The sequence below is a fragment of the Acomys minous genome (assembly GCF_964271855.1).
Source record: "Acomys minous genome assembly, chromosome: 3".
NCBI lineage: Eukaryota > Metazoa > Chordata > Mammalia > Rodentia > Muridae > Acomys > Acomys minous.
The window spans coordinates 46,927,119-46,950,547 of record NC_140485.1 but is presented as its reverse complement, the minus strand read 5'-3'; positions in this window follow the sequence as shown (position 1 = coordinate 46,950,547).

Sequence of the window (23,429 nt, the reverse complement as noted above, 5' to 3'; positions counted from 1 at the left end):
CTAGAGAGAAATAAACAAGTATTAAGAATTAACTTTGGTACATATAATTTACTGAGAGTCTGTTTTGTATCAAGGGTATGCATTGCAGTTTTTACCACTTCTTCTTTTTCCATTATATTGCAAACTAACAGTGAGTAAATTGAATGTCATTCTGTTTGTATTCACATAATGCCTTGGATTTAATATTGATTAATGGTTACTAAATCAAACCATTTATAGTACCTCTGAGAGGCTGAAATTCTTAACTATGCATAAATTTTGCCTCTCTATATATTCATCCAGGAACATGTATTTGTTGTGAAATTTCTTAGTTACAGAAATGGTTTAAAAGTAACAGGATATCATAGTAACTCCCTAAAAGAATATTCATTTTTCCTAGACTAAACATAATGATTAAGTTATATGTCCCCTTTTTTAAAAAAAAAATTCAACCTCTGCCTACCTACGGGTATTTTCAAAATCTTTCCCTAGTCTCTTAGGAAGCACTGAGCTTGCTGAGCATCATTATAACACATTGGCTTAAAATTATTTCAAGTCACAGGATGATGCATTCAAATTCCAGTTCCCTTACTTTGAGCTGTTTCTCAGTAAGACAAATATGTTTGGAAAATATTTGGCTATACTAATTTAATTCTATCCATTTTAAAATGGCATTACTTTTCTGCTTTTTTAAAGTATAAGTATTGAATGTGTATAAGAGATACCATTAGAGCAGTTACATATAGTAAATACTCAAAAATTTAGAAGAAAATATATATGATAGTGTCTTGTGCTCATCACAAGGGAATTTCCTTAAAAAATACAATTATCAGTTCCATCATAGAATTTATAGTCTACTTGGATGATTAAAAGTAAATAGAAGGAACCATGAAATAACAGTACAATGCAGGGCTTAATTTTACAATATTTTGTTATATGGACTGTGTTGCTATAGAAACTCACAGAAAATAGGCAATGTTATAAATTAAAAGTCTCTATATCTATGTAAGGTAGTGCAAGAGTCGTGGGTAAGAGATGGTCTAGCTGAGAGATTTGCAGTGAGAAACAAACAAGCTGAATCCCCAAAATACTGTTTCAAAGTCTAATGACACACCTCACCGTACATTCTGCTTTATACCTTTCAGTCTACTTTGGGAACTTGGTTTTAAGCAAATTGGACTGTACTTCAAATATCCCTTTGTTGTGTAGGTTGAAATCCTAGTAATAAATGCAGGTAAATATCACTGTCCACAGTTGCTAAAGCACTTATGAGGTACTATTTCAGAGAGTTATAATCTTTAGATTTAGAGTGACTGCTTTTGGATTCGTGCTCTGATTGACTTTCCAGAGAAGAACATGATCACTAAAAACTACAAAAGATTAATGGGTTGCAATTATTTTCATGTTTTCTTACATCTTTACTGATTGTCCAAAGGTATAAAATTTCTGATGTCAGAAGAAAGGCTACTAGTCTTTGTTTCAATAGCTATTCAAATACATAAAGTACGTGGACTTGCAGCAGATATTTAAAAATATATTTCTAAAGGTCTTACATCTTTGCTTTGAGAAAGATGATTATAAATGAATAAGAAACAGAAGCTATTTAGTTTAAAGCTGATATGATATATTTCACCATCTGTTCCTTAAAAACAGCAAATTCTTACTGACCATAATAAATTTGAGTCTTTCATAGTTTATACCAACTTCTTCTAACTTTGTTTCTTGGAGTTACTATTATTTAACTTTTGTAAGGTAAAATTTAAGCTGTAAGCTAATCTAGCTCTTTCATTTTCATGGCTTTGCCCCAGTATTAAAAAATATTTATAATACCCGTTTTCGTCATCATTGATTGAAGGGAGTCTGTTAATTAAATATAGCATTGGTGCCATGTGACTTGGATACGAAACTCAGAGGACCATTCAGTCTGCTCTCCCGCTTCTCGAATTGCTCTCTCCCACTTCCCCAGCTTGCTGTGACCAAGTCTTCCAGACAGCTTCTCAAGACAGCAACATTTTTCACGAATCTAAACTGAGGTAAATTTCTACAGCTTCTCTCTCTCGCTGGACCTGGAACTCAGGTATCTCTCCCCCAAACTGGTGCTGCCTGCCTGCTCTATCTCTGGTAAGCTACCTGTACATCTCAGCCCCCACCCCTCCTCCATTAGCCATGAACTTCTGGGGTTACAGCGCACAGCTGTCCTCTAATTGGACACCCAAGTCCTCAGGACTGCGTGCTCTTACTGCCCTGGATGGTCTATTCTGATTCCTTGGCCCATCCTTCCAGACTCCTCATGGCTGCCTGCTGTGCTGGCCGTGTTCTGGTACTCTCATGCACCCTTCGCTTCAGTCGTCCGACCCCACCATGGGTGTGTCTCTATTTGTTTTGTTCTTATCAGGGATTGAGCAGGGGTGCAGCAGGTCTGTTTCCCAGTCTCTACTCAGCTAACTTGAGTTATTACGGCATCTTAGTTTTAAATTTGGCGCTTGTGGTAGCTGCCAAGTTGACGGTGCCACCTTTCCCTTCCTTGTCTAACCATGTGACCTTCCCGCTGGAGGTATGCTGGTGATTCAGTGGACGTGCACACGCCAGCCCAGGGGCTCCTATTCCTGAGCTTGGCCTGGCAAAGCCGGCTAGGGAAGGCTAGGGGTGGAGTCAAGCCCTGCAGTAACTGGCTCCAGGCCTCCATCTGCGAACTCTCAGCGTTAAAGAGTCAAATACACCTGGCTTCTTTTCTCTAAAACTCAACCAAGACATTTAAATAAATTCTATTTCAGCTGCCATCAGCTAACCTGGATTCAACTACAGGCTTCCTGGCTAATAGGTTTTTAAAGTTCTTCTATAATGTTCTACTGTACTAACATTCATATGTTTACAATATTAAATTTTAAATCACTCCTTTAAACCATGGTTTAGCCTAAAATTTTAAATGAGATGTCATTATCATACAAAAACTGTTCTGTTCTCTTTTATGGACTATCATTTGGACTGTGTTTGTGTTTTTAATGTTCCAACGTAGAGAAAAAAAATACCTAAAGTCTTAGTCTTTAAGTATTAAGATAAACTATGAACAAAGTTGTTTATTTAAATATAGCAGGTTACCAAGAAGAGACTTGATACCCTATGAGCATATACAGGGGGAGGAAATCCCCCTCAGGAACAGTCATAGCGGAGGGGAATAAGGGGAAAATGGGAGGGAGGGAAGAATGAGAGGATACAAGGGATGGGATAACCATTGAGATGTAACTAGAATAAATTAATAAAAAATTAAAAATAAATAAATACATATTCTTAAGATAGACAAGACTGTGGTCTCTGCCATCTTAACTAGAAGCTAAGGATGTGTCCTGAGCCCCCCCTATAGAAACTGGTAAAGTTTTTAAAACCTGGGAGGAGCCTTCCCAACAGGCTCAGTTACCACAAGTTACTTTCCAGGCCTTCTTTGAGGAAGAAAGAGAGGTCTGCAATACCCCTTACCATGGTGGTCCAACTTGAGACAGCTCTTCCAGAAACCTGTTTCAAATGCAGCCAAAAGGAGACACATCTCACAGCTGCTGCAATCAGAACCCTGAGTTATTACAGCATCTTAGTTTTAAATTTTGTGCTGTGTGGTAGCTGCCATGTTGACGGTGCCTCCTTTTCCTTCCTTGTCTATCCATGTGACTTTCCCACTGCAGGTATGCTGGTAAATCAGCGGATGTCCACATGCGCGGGGGCTCCTACTCCTGAGCCTGGCTGCTCCTACAGCCTAGCCTATTGGTAAATTTGGCCTATGGACGTCAAAGCTCACATTGCAGGATTGTTCTCTGTGCCAAGCCACTGGAGGTTCAACCAGCACAAGAGCTGTAGATATTTTCAGCCTTCAAGCTCCCTGACCTGTTAGAGTACAGGTTCTTAAATTCAGCAGCCTTGCAAAACAGGGTAACACTAATGCTACAGGTCTGTTTCAAACTCATACTTGGGTTACATAGTCACATAGCCAGCTTCTATCATGGGAGAGTTCAGCTACCTTCCCAGCCCTCTTCCTATGCAGGAGACCGAACTTTAATTGTCAGGTCTACATACAGTCTACCTTGTAACCATTCTTTAGCTTAAGGAGTATGACCAATCGCAGCAACTTCATCTGTTGCTTAAAGCTTCCAAGGAGGTATTTTAAGAACATGTTTTAAGTTGGTAAATGCAAGTTATGAAGGTCAACATGTCTAAAAGATGCTTTGTTTCTTCCTCTTGCTATCCTGTTGCTATGCTATTGATGTATTAATTGTTCAAAGTATTGATACTGATCAATGGAGCTCTAATTTATAAATGTAATTATGGTAATTCCATAGTTCCAAGATCAAGATTTTAAATTTCCTTTTGTTACTGTTCCACGGAGGCCAAAAAGGCTTCTCCCTTTCCAAACTCACCTCAGAGTATTTGTGCTCTCAGCACAAAGCTCTTTTTCCAAGCATGTACTATGCTGTATGTCTACTGCCCTTTTCCTACAGTGTGTACATGTCTAACAATGTATGTTTCACGGTAAATTACAAAGAGTGATGATGCTAAATTTATCTCTCTCTATGAACTTAGAAGGATTCCTGTAAGATACAGAAATCCCATGTCTCATGTTAAATGGAATCCAGATAAGCACTGTCAGTGGGCAGCTAAGTTTCTCACCTATCGCCTGTCTCTAAGGGTGGGATTCCTTCGCCTTTTCCCTGGTTTTGGGACTCCCCTCATGTAACTACCTGATTGCCACCTTTCTGCGCCCAAAACAAGCTAAATTCTCCCTTCCTAGTCACATAAAAGCTTCCCTTTGTCCAAGAGACTGCCAGCATCTCTCTGGTTCACTGAGAGCAGAGGTATCCAGCCTCTTTGCTGACCTCCAACTAGGCTCCTTCCCATCTGTTGAGTTTTCTGACATAGCTTTTTCTGCTGATTCTCGGCAGCCGCTGTCTGGTTTGAAAACATGGTGTATCAGGAACCTGCATACTTGAGACCAGCTTATCTGTTGAGCTATGCTGTTGGTGGCTGGTTAGTGATGATGAACTACTATCTGGTCTGTGCCTGTCCCTTGGGTCACTATCCATTTTGGGGGATGCCCTAATGCCTTACTGACCTCGTCACCCTATGGGAAACATCCAGTCATCTGTTCCTTGTAACACGCCGTTGGGATGTCTTTTAAAGAATCTCAAATCCCTATACCCACATTAAGGGCTGCTAAACTTACACTCCTCTGTAACCAAACTTGGACAAATCCAAAACTAAACTGTTTTAATTATTGCCAGCAATCGGGGCCGTAGCCTGTATTGTCCTTGGTTGGTGCCTTAGTTTGAGCGGGACCCCTGGGCCCAAATCTGCCTATCATAATGTTCTACTTGTAGGTTTCTCGGACCCTCTGGATCCTTCTACTTTGCCATTCTCCCATGCTTGTCTCCTCTAGAGTCCCAATAGGATGTCCTCCCCTCTGTCTCAGTTTCCTGGTAAGTGAAGGCTTTTATGGGACATGCCCCTTGGGCTAATATGCAGATATAAGTGAATATATACCATTTGAGTCTTTCTGCTTCTGAGTTAACTCACTCATTATAATCATTTCTCACTCAATCTATTTTTCCACAAATTTCGGGATATACCCAGAAGATGCTCCAGCACACAACAGGAAAATTTGCTCAACCATGTTCATAACAGCCTTATTCATAATAGCCAGATCATGGAAACAGCCTAAGTGTCCATCAATAGAAGAATGGATAAAGAAACTGTAGTACATATACACTATGGAATACTATTCAGCTATAAAAAACAAGGAATTCCAGGGCAGAACTTTTCCTTCTTCTTCACCATATAATTTGGGCATTTTGTTTCAATTCCTTTTTTCTATCTCTTTTTTCTCTCATCTACATTTATATACTTTAGCTTACCTTATATAAAAATAATCCAATGTTCCCCATTTTTAATTATGGGAATGGTAGGAAAATTAGGATTCCACTTAAGTTCACCTAATTGTGATGTCATCACTTACCTGCCATGGGGTCATGACCCTACACAGGGCCATATAAAAGGGCAGACCCTCCAAGTGGTCTCTCTCTCTCTCTCTCTCTCTCTCTCTCTCTCTCTCTCTCTCTCTCTCTCTCTCTCTTTATGTCCTCCACCCACTCTCTATTTTCTCTCTCTCCCTTCCTCCTCCTCCTCTCTCTCTGGGGCATCCCCTTCCCGCTTTTCCTTCTCCTCCCATGCTCATTAATAAACTCCTCTACAACATAATATCTGTTGCCTGGTACCTTCTTATACCTTATCACCTTATACCTTACTATGTTATTCTTTAAACATAGCATTCGTGTGGAAACAAATATAAAAGACTCCGCATTACTGAGAGAAACACGGGCCCTTTATTAATGAATTGCACAGTTTGAGAATGAGGGCGGACATGTGTGAAAGCAGAGAGTAGAGGAATGGATATTGTTACAGGAATAAAAGTTTAGCATACAGGTCTCATGTTAGAGTTAGGAAGAAAAAAAATGCAGACTTTAAGATCTCTCACTTAATGGGACCAAGAGTGGCATAGATATAGCTGATGTCAGTGGGAACCTGTTGCTGGGATCCAGGCACAGGAATTGTGGGGGTGGGAGTGAGCTGGTGCAGAGTCAGCAGCACAGACTTTGGGAGTCAGACAAGTGCCAGAAGCAGACTCATTTATTGCAGAAATAAGGCATGCTTTTATACCCCCCTCCCAGCGTGCCATTGGCTCCCTAACTATGAGCAGCTGCTGTGGCTCCTCCTCCTTGGTTCCCATCATGACCTCACCATTTTCTGGGGAGTCAGTCTCTGGGCATGCCCGGGCATATCCAGGCAGGTCTCAGGCTGACTCTACATGAAGGCCTCCTTTCTTGTGCATGCTTGTTGCCATGCAGGCCTTATTCCTGCCCAAGGCAGGTCTCCTTCCTCCTACCTATCTACCCTTTTGTTTTTAGTTTTTGCAACTCAGTGGGAACCAGAGTTCTTATGCTCTCATCTTGTTGACCGCACTTCAGGCACCCCCCAGTGTAAGGGTCTGTGGCTGTCTTAGTTTTACCTTCCAAACAAGTTCTTCCCAGTCATTGATTACCAGTCCTTCAAGGGTGGCATCCCTGGAGAGTGCAGAGGGTATTCTCAAGAGGCTTCTCAGATCTCTTTGAGCAAGTCTCTCTCACCTCCTTGGGTGGACTGTGGTCTGAGCGTTCCAAAGTCATTAGTACCTATAAGGTAGATCTGTTGATAGAACAATGCCTGGGGATGTGCTGCAGGAAACACTCAAACAAATAATCTGATCACAATTCTTCCCAAAAATGGCATTGGTGGCTATCTAGGAAGGATCCAAGAATCTTTTGATTGTTGCTCCATACCTGTCCCTTGAAACCTGTGTCAAGAGAAGGTACCGGGGCACTAGTCTCAGTAAGTATGGGAGTTAGAGCAGAACCTGTCAGCTACTAAGGCCTCTCTATCAAGGCCTTTTGTGTAGCAATGGGGCCTGCCCTGGAGTCCAGGTCTCTAGTGGCAAGTACCCATTTATGGATGTCATCGTTATGGACTGCAGCTACCGGTAGGATCCAGTAGGAGCTTTAAGCCCCTTTCAAGTTAGTTGTTTTATCATCATGTCCCAGGTGGGATCTGGATCAAGTCTGCTTTCAACAACTTCTGTAACTGTGGAGAGGAAGTCAGAAAGGAAAGACTCCCCTGACTGTTGAACCAGACTACAGAAGTAAGCAGAAGGGTCCCAGGGGTTTCAAGCTTTCAGGGCCCTGAAGGCCATGTCAGAGACTTGTTGAAAATAGGTATGTACCCCAAGAGTGACTTGACAATCAAAGTCAATGTAATTGCAACAACTGTCAACATTATAAGGCTAATATTGAGGCCATATTGAAGAATATATAGATGGGGCTGAGTATCTTCTGCCTGATCTTCATAAGCGGAATGCCAATTAAGGAAAGCCACAGGCTCCAGGACCGCTTTGGAGAGGTTGTACCGATTATAGTGCGTCTGTAGTTTTATGGACCATTGTCATGAGACTTGTTCAATATAGGAAGAGGTGGGCCTGGACTCATTGACAGCTTTTTTTTTATGACAGCCAGGTCACTCAAAGGGTAGGTACTCAATGTTCATTTGCTGCATTTGGGCCAACATTGACTGGAAATACCTCAGTCCAGGCCTCAACTTTCCAGGGCAGGAAGCTGGGAACTAGAGGGAGTAATGAATGGGGGCAGGGGAGGGGCAGTGGGAGAGGGTGGAGCTGTGGCCGGATCCAGAATAAGGGTGGTCCAGCCTCAGTGGTCTGGAGTTCCCACCATGGATATTTGGGTGGGGGGGTCTGTGATTGGTGGGGGAAGGATGGAGTGTCCCTATATGCAGAGAGGCTTAATTGAGGCGGGTACATCATCTCTCTTTGTGCCGTCTTCCACACCCATCTCCTTTTTGGCCATGAAAGGGAGGTTGTCTATAATTATACAACACATACAAACAAGTTTGAGGAAATGGACAAAACAACGTGAATGGAAAGATGTGTGTCAGACTTGAGAGTCTTGTGCTTAGTGAGAGACCTCCATGGTTCACTAGACCATGGCCATATGCCCACACAGTGGTCCAATCAGTGGTTCTGTCTCCTGGGGATCAGCCCTTATGTGGAGACGCTAGGCAAACTGAAATTGAAGTGAATGTACCTCCCTGACAAGACAAATGTACACAAATGAAAAGAAAGAAGGATTCAGCATGCTCATCTTATGCAAGGACAAAGAGCAGAAAACATAAAGGAGCCAGTTCACCTACAGAACTGCCTCAGAGAAAGAAAGGTCAGATACAAGGCTGACAGCAATAGGCAGAAATGAGGGCTCCAAAACATGATAGCCTCGATGAAAAAATAAGGTCTAACCTAAATGTACTCAATGCCCATGTCCACACAGGTAAAGAGATGATGTTGGGTGCCAAACGTTGTTGGGATCCAGAGCTAGGAATCTTGGGGGTAGGGGAGAGCTCATGCAGTGTCAAAAACACAGACTCCCAGAGTCAGACAAGTGCCAGAAGCAGACTCCTTTATTGTGCAAATAGGGCATGGTTTTGTTACCCACTCCCAGTGTCCCACTGGCTCCCAAACTGTGAGCTGCTGCTGTGGCTCCTCTTCCTTGATTCTCATCATGACATCACCAGTCTCTGGACAGTCAGGCTCTGGGCATGCCATGTTCCTGCTCAAGACAGGTCTCATTCCCCCTACAGGAACTTGTATCATGCCTTTTAGTTTTACAGTCACATCAAAACTGTTACTTCCAGGGTGATATTATTTACTTGGGGAAATGGGGGCAAAACTGATATCTTCGTGCTATCTGAAAAGTTATATTCCAACTATCTATCTTTAAATCAGAAGAAGTAGAAATAAAAATAGTATATGAGGCTAACTGTAAAAGGCAGAATCTGAGAAAAGGTTGTTGGGATTGTCTTTCAAGGGCAAACTGCGAAATATACAAATTACAGAGTGTGACAGTGATATATAGGATACTGGAAACTATGAATGGGCTGCTACGAAGTTTTCTAGATAAGCCCTATACGACCTTCCTCTGATTCAGATCACTGTAGTATATTAACCTCCACAAATGTTACACACTCTGTGTCCAAAATTCCCCCACCCCAGCTACTATATGTTCCTGTACTATCTTGCTGGAAAATCCCAGTCCTGCGTTTACTCATTTCTGTAACTGGCACATTCCTAGTGAGCCCTTCCTTCACTCGCTTATCCGTGTGACTCATCCCTCACCAACTCTTTGTATGACTTTCCTGCAATTAATGTTTATCATTGCCTGACATACTGTACATTTAATTCATTTTGTTTAGTAAATGTTTCATCTTTCTAGAGGCAAACATGTCTGTACTTTTGCACAATTCCATATCGCAAACCCTAGATCCATATCTGATACTCCATAAATGTAGCAATGCACTTCCTGAAAAATTTAAATAATATTTGAGTGACTCACAGAGAGAATGGAAACTATTAATCTTCATTTCGCCAGTTTGAAAAATCAAGGTTAATACAGATTCAGTAATTTACCGTGGTCACACAATGAGGTAAAATATGAATACGAATTCCTCAAACTTCGATGCTTTTACTTCTATAGTGTGACATTCTTTCATTTATTAAAAATGCAATTAGTTGAGTATTTACTTCTATACCTATGCAGCTCTTACGTGGGAAATAAATAGATCACTCTTACCATGATTTATCCCTTGAACTTGTTCATGTGAAGGAAGCAAGAAAATGTAGAGAGCAGCAATGACCGTGGATGAGTAAGTACTTCCGTGGTAAGATGTGGAATCTGAATATTGCAGTAAAAATATTAGCATTCTGTATTAATTACTTTATATCATTATTATAAACATAATTGACAAAGTACCTTAAGGAGGGAAAGGCTTATTTTGGCTCACATGTTGAGGATTGTTTCATTTTATCACAGAAGAATCATTTTATCAAAGAAGGCATGGTGGCAAGAGCAGGAGAGGACCATTCACACTGCATTTGCCATCTAGGAACAGGTAGGACAGGTTGGTGCTGAGTTTTCATTCTCCTTTTGTCTTAGCCTGATGTCCTAGCCCGTGGGATGGTGCCACCTGGATTCAAGATGTGCCTTAGCTCTTTAATTAACCCTATAAAAACACCCTCAGACAAAATCAAATGGGCTCACATGATGCTTCTATCAGTACATATACTATGATACTGCTATAGTCTCCTGGAGTACAAAAACAATCCTTCAGATAGACTCAGTACATTATGGAAGACTCCCTAATGAAGATGGTATAAGAATGGAAAGAGAAATAGTTCAGGAAAGAAAAATCAACATGAAGAGCAAGAGCATAATTAAATAGTCAGAAAATACACCTAGTTCATACACTAGCTGAATGCCATAATGGGACAAATAGTTTAGTGAGGCTAAAGGAATTAGGCTGTCTTGGGAGAAAACTAAAAATATTTACTAATCGCATTGTGAGCTAAACAGAGGCCAGGAAATGCACATTTTTACTAGGACACAACCTAACAGGACAAAAGGTAAAATATGGATGCTAACTCTCATTCTTTATTGATTACTCATCCTCTAGGATTTTAGGACGGGAACATACTTTCCAAAAGTATTTAGTTATATTCTCCTTATGGCTCAGTGTATACTTTCATAATTACTTGGTTAATTTTAGAGAATGGACTCTTGTAAATGATTTCTGTCAGTGAATATGTTATGTATACAATATATTATATATTAATATAATAAATAGCTAATATATTAGATATTTGCAAAAATGAATTAATTACATCTGTAAACAAAATTGCCACAGCCTAGTTTTACCTTTACAGAGTATATTGGACAGAAATATAGACAGAGTTCAATTTTGTCCTCAAGTGAAGGCTTACGGAGTGTTTCTTTAGATTATTGTAGAACTTTTGACTGTGACTATGACCTCATCTGAGATTGTCTGTGCCTCGTGAGTTGTGTGATGTTTGACAGGGCTCAGATTCTTGCTATTGGAAGAAATACTGAATGTATCCTATAGTTATCAAGCCCTTTTTTGTAGTTTTCTCTTAAGGTAATCAGAAAGATGGAAGCATTCTTCCTTATGAATGGAAAGAGAAAGGATGTCCCCTTGAAGGAGAACTGTGACATCTCTATGTAACATTTTTATATGTGTAATTATGACTAGCCCATATTTGTTGCACTCGGCTTCAATACATGTTCAATGGCATGAGGCTCACTTCACAAAGGCATGAATCCCACGATATAGGCCTTCTGAGTGAAGCTTAAATTTAATTTCTTCTGAGAAGAATTCTCTGACAATCTTAAGAATGACTTCCTAATGATTTTCCTTTAGGGACTCAGCATGTGGATGGCTCCACCTTACTATTTCGCTGCTGTTTCAGAGTGTTTAAAAGCACTTCTCCATGTAACAAGAATTTTCAGTGCCTTATACACCACACAGTCATCCTGATATTATCTGACTAATGTCTAAGAATGAGCTTAGCCCCATTTGACAAATGTTTAAAATGATCAGTGTTCAAGGGATACTGTAATCTCAACACCTGCTAATAAGTGAGAAAATTCCCATCATGACTTTCATAATGAGTCCACTTGGTACTTTTCTTACTCAGGAATAATAATTTATTTAGGTACATGGGAGCTAGACAGATCTGTGGCCAACTGTGCTATGTACTTATGTAAAAACTCCCAGTGAGCAGAGGTTAGAAGAGAGAGCAAGCAGCCAGTTTTAGCAATTTATGTGAAACTTCGAATCCACCAAGGCTTCATAGGCAATTGTTTTGTAAAATGACATCCAAACAGTTGTAACTGCCAACAGCTATTTTATTCTTGACATCAATTTCTGAAAACATCACCTGTGAAAAGTTCAGCATTTAGCATTTCCTATTGTTTCCTTTTTTCCTTGAGTAGAGCTCAGGTTCATGTTAAAAGTGCCATTTTAGGAAAAGAACAAACACTAATGGGCCCCAGTTGGGATAAAGGAATGAAGGGCACACAGGGCAAGATTATGGACACAGGAGTCAGAAGACCTTTGGACTACTGGCAAACTGTGATGCCTAGAAATGCAATTAGCTTATTTGAGCCACCATGTATGAAGTATGCCGTGAAAGACAATGACACCTCTAGGTGATCATTTGGTAGTTTAGGAGGAGAAGGTAAGACAGTATTTAAAACTGAAACATTCATACTTAAATTTTTAAAACAATAAAAAAAGAAACTAAGAAGATTGTGCCTAGAATGAAATTTGAGTATTAACCTGATAACATGAGGCAATTTAAAAAAATATGATGAGGTATATTGTTTGCAAACGAATTTAGTCTAATTTAGTGAATATCAGGTTTCTCAACTATAGTCCTCTGCCAGATGTTTTTCTGGAAAGTAAGTACCCTGATCCCTTCTTTAAAAAAAAAAATCTCAATCAAGAGGTTGTGAATGGATCTTAGCAGTTTGAATCCATTATTGGAATAAAGCCATCCTCAAAAACCTTATTGTAAAACATTTTTTTTCTGTACATTATGACAGTTGTGGTCATTGCTTACTTGACTTTTACTTCAACCAAGACAAATTCGAAAATGGTCCTAAGAGCAACATTTCACCTAACCCAAACCCTTGTACCCTTCACCCCTTCACTATGTTATATTCTAGGTTTTATACTAATGTCACAACAGTGATGGCTTTGGTACCATTTCAGACTAGCTTAGTTAAGTCTCTCTTAGGAATTTTGTGACCCTATACAGGTCTTCTTGCAATTATCCTAGTTATAGATGATCAATACATGTACTCCTATGTGTGCAGTTTCTCTTCTCATCAATATATGAGCTTCCATGCATCAGAAACTATATTTGGTTTACTAGAGCCTGTAAAAAAAAATCACTTAAACGTTTCTCAGCTCTCAGAATTCCTTAGTTTCCTGTACTTCTTTATCTACTGTTGAACCCTTGTGAGCTCTCCTTCTCCTGCCTAAACTTAATATGTCAGTTGTTGTCAACCTAGTACAGGTCATATTTAGGAAGCCATTTTAGTGATATTTTATGGGTGGAGCTTCTGACCTTTCTAGGAGACACAATCTATAGCAAACTCACTGTCCTCTGACTCTTAAAAATCTTTCTGCCTGTTTTCTCCAATTGACTCTTAACATCTCTCTGCCTCTATCCTGCAGTGACTACTAAGCTGTAAGTGTAAGAGCTGTGATGTAGATGTGTCAGGTGGAATTAGGTTCCAAAACTCTGCGTTTTGATCACTTATGGTTTTCTGTAATAGATTCTCTCTGTTGCAAAGAAAAGTTTCCTTGATGAGTTGTAAGAAGTACACTTATTTATGGGCATTAGAATAAATGTTTAGTAGGTTCTCCCTTAAGATTTGTAACTTGACTAATCCTAGGTAGTTCACTAGCCACATGTACTTGGAAGAAATAGTCTTCCCTAGGGAAGAGAAGAGTAATTGGGTATTGAATACAAAATTGTCCTGAAAAATTAAACATACAAGCAACATTTTACAGACTGGCCAGGTTGTATTTATAGATTTAGATCTATATATCAATATAGGCCTTGAAATGCATAACAGCGATTTTTAAAAGGAGGGCACTAACTTGAAAGAAAACAGAGTATGATACATGGGAAGTGTTAGGGGAAGAAAGAGAAGTAGGGAAGAACGTAATTTTATTATAGTCTTAAGAAAACTAGAAATGTAATACTTTTAAAGAAAAACATGGTAAATGCATTAAAATATTACGAAGGAATGAAATTAGTAAGAAAGGAAATGAGGTAGAAGAGAAAATAACAGAGGGAAGGAAGGAAGTGCATTTCAATAATGTTACCTTTAATGTAATACAAATCTTTCATGTAAATCCAAAAGTAAATGTTCAGTATTGAAATAAGTTCTTAGGTTTTGTGCATTGGTCAGGGAGATAGGTGCATCCCATGCTTGCATCAGTGCAAATAGTGTAGGGCAGAAATATTGGAAACATTCAAGAAGTGTGACATGACAACCACACATCAGTATGAGCACAGAAGAGGTAATTGATCCCTATCCCTTGAAATATTTGAAGTGGTGAGCTTTTCATCATGTGCTTTTACCACAGTGAAGTATGATGGGGGTAGAATACTTTTTACCTTGTAATAGTGACTTTAAATATAAAATAATTATGTTTGTTGCATTAATTGGAATGAAATATTTAATGTGAAAGTTAAGTTTTGTATAGTTTACAATAATTATTATATTTTGACACCTGATCTTTGGATCTGTGTAATATTCAGTAAGACATATCAGAAGGGGATAAAGTGAAGTACATAAAGAGATTACTACAAAGAGTATCATCTATATATAGCCAATAGCTGTGGACAATATAGGAACGCCCTAGCTACTCTCAAGTGCTTAATTACTGGCCCAAAACTCTATATTGTGTTAGAGCATAATCTTCAGCTTTCTAGACCAACATATCTGAAAGACAAAGTTGTAAGGAGGGAGCTATTGAGGACTTGCTTTCCCTGTCTTGGCAGAGTTTGGCCTTCAGCTCTGACTGCATCCAAGCTTGCCCTTTTTAAGGCAGAATTCTGTCTGTGGTTGAAATGAGGACATTTTTCCCAGTGGCTTGTTTGCCACATTTGAAGCCATCTCCATAAGGAGATACTTAGTTGCTCATCATTCTCTTTGAGCTAGCCTGGGTATTGCCAGAGGTTAACCTCTTTCATTGTCAGTGAATCTTTAAAATAATAAAACCATTTTAAACGTCATATTCTGCATGTCTCTGAATTTTTGAAGACCTACTAAGAGTAATAAGTAAATTGAGTAATCAATGGGTTGAAGCGCACAATGAAACATTGTGAAGCATATTTTATTTATATTAACATTAAAATATACTTTTATATTATTCTAGCTTTTTAATCATGTGAGAAGTATTTAATATGTAGCAAAAATTAATTTACAGAGATGAAGACACGGCTTACAGAATAAGAGCACTAGCTACTCTTCCAGAAGTCTTGGATGCAATTCACTGCAACCATACGGTAGCTTATAACTGTCTATGAGATATGGTGCCCTCTTCTGGAGTCAAGGCTCACATTCAGGCCTAACATCTTTACAAACTTTATTTAAATATATATATATTCATAATAGCCAGAAACTGGAAACAACGGAGATGTCTCTCAACTGAAGGATGGATGAATGAAGAATCTGTGGTATATCTACACAATGAAATACTATTTAGCTATTAAAAACAAAGACATAAAACTTGCAGGCAAATGGATGGAGCTGGAAAAGATTACCCTGAGTGTGTAACACACTGTATTATAAGCAGATATTATCCATACAATATAGGATAACCATACTACAATCCACAGACATAAAGATGTTAAGTAACAAGGAGCACCCTAGGGAGGACACTTAACTCTCATTCAGAACGGCAAAAAGAAGGGTAAACGGATGAAGAGAGGGAAGAGAAAGGTAGCTTACCATAGATGTCGTCTGAAAGCTCCACCCAGCAGGAGATCTTAGCAGAAGCTGAGTCACAGCCAAACTTTGGGCAAAGTGCAGGAAACCTTATTGAAGCGTGTGGGCATTGAAGGACCTCGAGGGGACAGAAGCTCCACAAACAGACTAACAGAGCCAACTAATCTGGGGCCAGGGAGGTCTGCAGAGATTCATGCACCAAACAAGGACCATGCAGGGAGAACACCTAGGCTGCCTGCTTGATATAGCTGATAGGTAACTAAGTCTCTTTAGTCTCTTTATGGCTTCCCTAGTGTAAGGGGAGCAGGGGCTGTCTCTGCCATAGACTCTGTTGCTTGCCTTTGATCACTCCCTCCTGGTAGGAGTCTCACTAAGCCATAGAGGAAAAAATAAAGGCAGTCTTGATGAGATTTGATAGGCTGGGTCATTGGCAGTGGAAAAGGGCTCTCCCTTTCTGAGAACTGGGGGAGGGGCATGGGGGAAGAGGGAGGGAAGGTGGGACTGTGAAGAGATGAGGGGGGGATCTATGATCAGGGATGTAAAGTGAATAATTTTAAGAGAATAAATTTAAATTAAAAATAAAATGTTATATGCTATTTTTGAAAGAAAATGCTTTCATTACTATAATACATTTAAGAAATCAATTCTTTGTTTATATAGCAAAGGAAAAAATGTAATCAAAATTCTTTACTCGGCTTCAATGTTATTCTACAGCATTCTCCTTTACATTCATGAGGTTTTATACCTCCTTATTTTCTGTCATTTAAGATCACAGACATTGGGTACTATGACAGGAGGTAAGACTAGTATAAGAAGTAAACAGAGTAACTCTGGTCCACTTTCATCATTTTTTAGCTATTCTTCTTTTTTCAACTGAGAACACTCATTTTATTGGCTCTAAGTTCTCATCATTTTTATAACTATGTTATTCTTTGGTCCTTCCACTACTTTTTTTTTTTGTTTATTTGTTTTTGATATTGTACTTTAATTATAGCATTTCTCTCTTTCCTTTATTTCTCTAACCTTTCCCATAGAACTGTCTCCAATCTCAAGAAAATGCATGACATCTTTTAAAATAAATTATAATTACATGTATATATGTATTATATAGGCCCCTTGCTTGGGGCCTGTCTATTTGGCCCCAAGCAAGCAACTGATGTGCTCCCTCTCTACCTAGCTATACTCTTAGAAGTATCTATGGTGATTTGCTAGAGCTGGCATATAGGCACCTCATCATTCCTTGTTTATTTTGGTTAATCATATCATAACTCTTTTTTTAAATTAAAGTGTCATTTGTCATGTGTGTTTCTTGATAGAATATTGACGAGGAATAAACCATTGCTTGAGTTCACATTCATGAAATATTACAGAAATCCGAGACAATACCAAATGGGCCACTATTACATGATTGTGTCGATTGGTGTATTATTTTTCAAACTATTTACACTAATTATGTTTTCTGTGTGGAGAGTTGACAAGAATATTTCAGGCTTGGATCTTTCTTCTACCATAGCTTTCCAATCATTCCTTCTCCTGAAGGAAAGTGATATTTTTCAGTGATTTTTAGTCTATTCCAAAGTAAAAGATTACCTCCATAGGTAACTCAATGGCTAGATTGTTTAGTGGCAGTTTATCCTATGTGTTTCTTCATTTATGTTGCTTTGAAGCTATAAAATATGAGATGAAAGAATGCCTCGTCTTCTTAAGATTGACATAACAGGCCACCGCAAACAGCCAAAAGCAACAAAAATATATCTGTCACAGCTATGAAGTCCTAGAGTCTAAAATGCAGGCATCACTAGGTTTAAATCCTCTGAAGGTTCTAAGTATGCTTCAGTGCCTTGTCCTTATCCTACCTTTCTATGACTGCCAAAAATCCATGGAATTATGTGGTTTATAGTACCCTAATTCCAGTCTCTGACTTTGTAATTTCCCATCATCAATGCCACAGTCCCCTATGTCATTGTTTTCCACTTCTAGAGAGACATCAATAATTCTATTCAGGCCTAAACCTAGGATGGTATGCCCTATATCTTGCTGTTGTTGTTGCTTTTCTTTTTCCTTCAGTTTATGGGATGAGATAAATGCTGTATCCAATCTTTAGGAATGCATGACTTAGACTGAACCCACAGCTTTTCTAACTATCCCTAGGCCTAGGCCTGGAAGGTTCTACCCTCCATATAACCAAATCTTCTGCAATCCCAGACCTTGAAAGCTTCAGCTTTCAGACCACATCTGAGAGCCCAGCCATAGAATGTTTTCAGCCTCTGAGACTTAATGATGAATAAGCTCACCATTTCTAGTTTCTGGTTTAGCTGGTATAACTTACATGTTCTGGATCAACCTCCTCTCACAGCTGACTGATTCAAACTGGCTTCTCTTGACTTCTCATTGAATTTGTATTCTTGGAAAATGCCTCTGAACTCCACAAACTGAACAGCCCTAACTCAAGTCGTTCAACTGAACTGTACTACCAAATTCTATTGCACTCCCGTACTGTACCCTCCTCCTCAGTGATGTAGCATCTCACTCTCTCTCTGCACTGCTCTTAAGCAGCCTCTCTCTCCTGAGAGTTGGGCATATCCTATTTCTGACCCATTCAGTCAAACATTTCTCTGATTTGTCACTTTGTCTGTCAATTAGAAATCATTGTTTGGAATTAAAAGTGTGTACTAAATTCCAGCCAGAGGGATTAAAGGAGTATCTTGTCTGTATTTCAGCCAGAGGGATTAAGAGTGCATATTCCAACCAGCTGCATTAAAGGTGTGTACTAAGGTGGTGTCTGTATTCCAGCCAGATAGAGCTTTAGATGTGATCCCTTCCCAGAATAATTGGATTAAAATTTTCTAGTCTGCTCTTAAAATCATTAATTTAATTCACATGCATAGTCCCAATTCACAAATAAATTTACATCCACAGACTCTCAGGGTAAGAACGTGAATGTATAAAACAGTATTTATGAGTAAAAATGTACAGTCCCAAATACTTTATTATTTTGTATTGTATTTGTATTATATTGTACTGTAGCTTCTCTGTGATTCTTAATGTTATAATGTTTTGAGACTGTGAAATAATAACCAAGTTTGATGACACCCGGAGAATATTTTCTATGAATTCTAAAAAGCTTAGTCTTAGTAGAGCAGAGTTTTGCCTAGATGCATGAACATCTGTTGGTGTCTCATAAAATAATTTGTATTCTTACAAATGGAAAATGATGATGAACTCAGACAGGTGATTTTCCTATGAGGAAAGTTTCAGAACTTCCTAAATTCCACTTTGAGACCTGATCAGTGTTGAAGGATATCACAACCTGTCACTGAATTGACGTATTGCCTTAGAACAACACTATGTGCCACTTTTGAGTTGTAAGGATTTTCCTCCCCTTTGTGTTTCAGGTTATCAGTCTTCCAGACTCAAGAGACATCTATTTCCATTAGAGCACAACCGAGTTTTTCTTCAATTCTAACTTGAAGAACCTGTAGTTCTCTGATCTTTATCTTCATACGAGTTTATCAGTGGATAGCCCTAATATTACTTCCCATGTTTATCAATGCCCACTCTTGTGTGTATGTGTGTTTCATTTGTAACAAAAAGAAGAATGACATGTGGATTGTGATGATTTTTAAAACGAATAACTGAATAAATAAAGAATGTTAATACATAAAATAAAATTTTAATTTTGAAAAAAAATACTTGTTGTATACCCAGTATATGGATCATTTGGGGCAAATTTTAAGAAAAAATTATACTCATTGTTTACAACCAAGCAAGCTGTGATATAATGTCAAGAGAACTAAAATCCTTGAATAATTATAATTATGATGCTATGTGAATGAATTTACCTTTCTGGATTATAAAATAATTGTTCCATAGCTAGATCAGAATATTTGCAATATATGTTCACCTTTTGATATTTTGAGATCAGACAATATCAAATTATTTAGAAATAGAATACATATCAACTCATCATACACCCATTAGAATGGTTAAGATAAAAATCTCAAGTGACAGCACATTCTGGCGAGGATGTGGAGAAAACAAAACACTCTTCCATTGCTACTGAGAGTGAAAACTTGCATAACCACTTTGGAAAACAATTGGGCTCCTTCACAGAGAATTGGGGATAATACTACCTCAATACCAAGTTATACCTCACCTGGGCATATTAACTGAAAGATGTTCCAACATACGACAAGGACAATTTCTCAACTATGTTCATAGCAGCTTTATTAATAATAGTCAGAATCTTGAAACAACCTAGATGTTCTTCAATCATAGAATGGATAAAGAAACTGTGGTACATTTACACAATGAAATACTACTCAGCTATTAGAAGCAAGGAAACCATGAAATTTGCAGGCAAATGGATGGAACTAGAAAGGATCATCCTGAGTGAGGCAATCCAGACCCAGAAAGACAAATATGGTATATACTCACTTATAAGCAGATATTAGTCATATAATAAAGGATAACCATACTACAATCAACAGACCAAAAGAAGCGAAATAACAAGGAGGACCCTAGGGAGGATACTTAATTCTTGTTCAGAAGGGCAAATAGAATAGACAATGGAAGAATTTGAAGAGAAGGAACAGGATGGGACTTTACCATAGATGTCCTCTGAAAGACTCCACCTAGCAGGAGATCAAAGCAGATGTTGAGACTCAAAGCCAAACCTTGGGCAGAGACCAGGGAGGCTTATGTAAGAGTTGGGGGTGGGAGAAGGACATTGAGGGCATAGGAGATCCACAAGGAGACCAAGAAAGCAAAGAACTCTGGACTCTGGGGGCACCTTAAGAGACTGATGCACCAACCAAGGACCGTGCATCCAGAGTACCTAGACGCCCTGCTCAGATGTAGCTGAGAGGCAGCTCAGTCTCCATGCGAGTCTCTAGTATGGGGAGCAAGGTCTTTCTCTGATATGGACTCTGTTGTCCCTTTGTTGATCACTTCCTCATGGTGGTGCGGCCTTGCTAGGCCACAGAGGAAGAGGATATAGGCAGTCCTCATGAGACTTGATAGGCTAGGGTCAGATGGTAAGGGAGGACTAGGGTTGGAGAACAGAGGAAGAGGGAGGGATGATGGGAACAGAAAGAGATGATGGAGGGAGCTACAATCACGATGTAGAGTGAATAATTTTTTTAAAAAAATTTAAAAAGCAAATCAAATTATATATATATATATATATATATATATATATATATATATATATATATATTTCACTGTGTGACTGTCAGTAAATATCAATATTTCCATGCTCTCAGTATTCTAAAAGCCTTATTCATATTGGCATTCAAGTCTATTTGGATCAAAGCTATTCTTTCATGAACATATTCTTAGAGACAATTAATTTGTTTCTTTTGGTATTCAAAGGATAAATGTGTATAGAACATTTGTTACTGATGCCTCGGTATTTGTTCTCAGCATGAACACAAGATACTCTTATAACACAATATGACACTCAAGATAGTTTTCATATTTGTGCATATTATCCTCACTTAATTGACTTGCAATTTAAGTAGGTTAAAATTTGTGCTTATTTTAGAATTAGCTATAATTCCTAATTCTAATTACACTTAGTGTAACCCCAAAGATCTCTTTCAGAGATTTTCTTATATTTGTTTCTAATAAGTAGTTCAAAATCAACTAACCATGCTACTGGAAAGAAAAGATGAAAACACAAAACCATAAATGCATCAAAGTTAAATCAGGACGGGGTAGATAGTACCTTGGGTAAGAACGTGAGATCAAATCTCCAGCACCCACATAAAACTATGCATTGGCACACATGCCTGTATATCCAATATTGGCTAGTGAATACAGTAAGATTCGGGGAGCTTGATAGCCATGTTAGCAGAAATGGACAATGTCAGACTTGAAAGAGCCCATTTTTTAAAAAACTAAATTGGATACCAATAGAGGTCGAATATTTTCTGGACTTCTGTTATACCTAGACATACATACACAACCTCATGTACATGTACAGATACAACACACATAAACACCCACACAAGAACAACAATAACACACACACACACACACACACACACACACACACACACACACACACACACAGTGAAGCCACCAGATTTCTCTCCAGATCTTTGTGTGGACTGCTGGTTAAAAATCATATTATAGTAACTAGAAATTCTCTAGGTAAATGTCATTACTTCATTTGATTTATATAATAAACATTTATGATCTAGAAAATTACAAGGCACTATACAGAATTAAGCATTTTTAATGCACAATGTTCTTCCCAGAGTTTTCCCTGAACACATCCCTGAGTTCCTACGAAGCTATCAATAAAATTTTAAAAGAAATATCAGCTGTATAGTGGTGAAATACACATAGATATTAAGTCTACAGAAGGGAAAATGGCATTTTGAAGGGCTCAAAGAATGTAAGGCATATTGAAATGATACCCAGAAAAAGATTATATGAAAGGTGACAGATTTTCTGAGCATTTAAAAATGAGATTTCTATAGAAAATGAGAAATAGAACAGCATGATGGCAGAGTTCCAGTAAATGGGACACCTATGTAGAATAAGACAAAAATGATAAATTATATATAGATTAATATATAGAAGGCTTTGCACACAGTACTAAAACTGTAAAAGTTTCTTAGGGGGCATTTTGGAAGTCAAGTTGATTATGTAGGTCAATAGAATAATGGTTTTCAGTATTTATAATGGAGCAGTGAGGACATGGTTCATAGAATACTGTAGATGTAAAATCAGCAAGAAGGAATATTTGCAGTTGGACATCTTGTCAAACACATTTGCATAATAATACACTGCACCCTATTATTTCAAATAGTTTTTTTCATCGTTAAGTGCTTAATAAGCAGTCATTAAGATTAATAAGTCAGACAAAAATGATATGCAAATCACAAATTTTCAGGTGCATTGTATAAATATAATTTCTCCTGCTGTGTAAGTGTTCTGGATGCTTTCTGAGCCTTTTGTGCTCAGGAGAACCCTGTGATTAGTTCTTTTTCTCTCTAGCTTTCCTGTTGCCTGATAGTTTTCTAAGACAACTGTCATTTCTCATGGACTCCTTTTAGGAGTTCAGAAATTGAAGGAGTCTTTGTGATAATGTCTATTTTCCCCATACCATGTTCTACCTCTTGTGTTGGTGTCTAGGATAGCAATAGCTTCAGTGAAGTGGACATTCTTTACTTTCTTTTGACAGTGTCCTTGGGGTTGATAAATGGCTTTGCCTTGGAGTGGAGGCAAAATGTTTATTTTTAAACCCTATATGAGTTTATGAAACCATCACCTGCTACAAAAGCAACAAAAGTAGAAAACATTATCTTCTTAATGAATTTAAGAGGAATATTTTAATGTTTCTTTTTAAAACTCCATTTAGCTTTGTTTCAAACTTTAGATCCTTCTGAGAGAATAGTGCTCATCTTTGTTTTAACCCAGCACTGTCTTACTACTGATTTATTGGAAATAGTTGATATTGGTTATTTAGCGTGTTAGTGA